The following is a 2,259-nucleotide window of genomic DNA, read 5'->3' as shown; positions in this document are numbered from 1 at the left end:
TTCCCATGAGGAGCTCATTATCTATAGCAGAGATATGGGAAAGACATCAGAAAGGGGAAATATATAAAATAATGTTTAATAATCTGGAAAATGGAAACTTACTTGAAACTGGAAGATTGCAAGGACGATAATTGTGTGAGTGAGTAGTTCATCTATCCCAGGCAGTTATTGTTTTCATTCTGCTAGTAAAATAAATCAGAGGATAAGTAAACATATGTAGCCTAATTTATTATTTTCATTAATATGTGAACAACCCACAAACAAAATATTAATGGGTTTAAAACTGAGTGGAATTTAAATGTTGGATGAGTCACTCAAAACAAGATTAACTGATTTTATTGAGTTGTATAATTGGGTGATAATACAGCTTTACCAAGACCCTCTTTGACTCAAAATATTTCTACCAAAACATCCACATGTTTTTGCAATGAGCTACTATGCACAGTGTGAAAAACAACACAAGAAATCTTATTTTTGTTTAAAGCTCAGCTCCTTGTGGGCCTCTAATGAAATGTTTGCATCAATTTTGTTGTCCTGTGGTAAATAGAAATACTTTGTATTGTCCTCAGGATGGAGTCCATAGATTGTCTGAGAGGCCAGGAGCCAAAGAAAGTATGTTCCCTGAGGGCTCATGGATCTTCTTGAGGATCTGGAGTTTGGAGACATGTCTCAAGTGCTGTTGCCAAGCTTCGTCCTAACTGACCATAACAACGTTGCTGCTGTCTGATACCAATGACTGTGGCTGCTCTCCTGGAAAACCTGATGGCTAACAGACAATGAGATCCTTGTCCCAGATTTCAAACAATAGATGGTTGGATACTCAGAGGCAGTTATGAGCTGGGTGAGTGAGGGTACAGCAGAAGAGTGCTAGGGTCTTCATGTTTTGTCACCAAAGGAATGTTGGGTTTCTATTGCTGTGAATAGACACCATGACCATGGCAACTCTTATAAGGAAAGCATTTAATTGAGGGGGGTCACTTACAGTTTCAGAGGTTTAGTTCATTATCATCATGGTGGGGAGCATGGTAGCACGAAGGCAGACATGGTGCTGGAGGAGTAGCTGCGAGTCCTATATCTTGCAGGCAACAGGAAGCCAACTGAGATACAGGACAGTATCCTGAGCAAAGGAAGCCTCAAAGCCTGCCCATACAGTGACACACTTCCTCCAACAAGGCCATACCTACTCCAACAAAGCCACACCTCCAATTAGTGCCACTCCCTATTTGATTATGATTGCCAATTACATTCAAACTACCACACATGTGCAGAAGGTAGGGGAGTAGGTTTAAAAGACAGGCAGGTACTGGGGCAGAGACATGACTGTCATGCAAACTGAGGGTCCAGCAGGGTCATTAGGGTTCCCCGAATCTCTCTTAGACCCTACAAGTTCCAGTGGTATCCAGGTGTGTCCTTTGTCTCTACACTCCTCTAGCACACCTGGGCTAGACAGCGGCTCTGAGAAGCAAAGGAAAATGAGGACATCACCTTACCTGGCCTCAACAGGGTTAACAGATACAACTGAGCTCCAGGACTTCCTGACAGCTGCAGTCATCTCACGTCATCTCAGAGAATTAACAACTGTCTCAGCACATCATCTCAGAACTAACAGCTGTCTCGGCTTCCCCGCAAGCATTGGAAGGACTCACTAAACAATTAGCAGGGATAGACACACATGCTTGGATACTTCAACAGGTCCTTTTCTGGCCCTCTGTACTTGATCCTCAGAAGACATACCTGATGACTCACAGACGGTTCCAGCACATGTGGCTTTGAGAGTGCTGTACAGCTCATCATATGCTGATGATCAGAGATGTGATAAGGACTTGAGGGAATGATGCTAGACACTACAGAAAACATTACAGCAGACAACTTCCTCAAATCAGCACCACATATATTGTTCTTCACAGTTAACTTTATAAAATGACAGTAAAATATGTGAGGTTACCAAAATTTCTTTTTTAAACTTGTAGACTTCCTACCTCTAAGGAGTTTGGAAACTGTCACCATTTTCATAAAGTTTATTCAGTTGCATTTTTGAATTATTTGTTTCCCTTCTCAATGTCATTTAACTCATGCTTAGATATAATGGAGCTTGTGTTTGGCCACTACGTATCTTTCTAATGTGAGCCTAGGTCTTCTGTATGATTTCATAGATATAATCCTTAATAATACAGGATTTGTGGTTTTCTTTGGTTCCTACACTGAACACACTTTGTCACCTTTCATTATTCCAGGACCATGCTCTTCAGAGCCTTACAG

The 2,259-nt window shown here is 41.3% G+C and overlaps 1 long non-coding RNA gene across 1 annotated transcript; it reads left to right on the top strand.

The window, feature by feature from the left end:
* The first annotated feature begins 573 nt into the window (after positions 1–573).
* On the top strand, positions 574–2,039 carry LOC118237785. The gene is made up of 2 exons (XR_004769830.1): positions 574–841; positions 1,433–2,039. It is a non-coding gene; the product is annotated as an uncharacterized LOC118237785 (long non-coding RNA).
* Positions 2,040–2,259: the final 220 nt, after the last annotated feature.

The sequence above is a fragment of the Cricetulus griseus genome, chromosome 4 (genome assembly GCF_003668045.3).
Source record: "Cricetulus griseus strain 17A/GY chromosome 4, alternate assembly CriGri-PICRH-1.0, whole genome shotgun sequence".
Taxonomy (NCBI): domain Eukaryota; kingdom Metazoa; phylum Chordata; class Mammalia; order Rodentia; family Cricetidae; genus Cricetulus; species Cricetulus griseus.
Note: the sequence above shows the minus strand (reverse complement) of the source record. Positions and strands in the feature narration are given on the sequence as shown.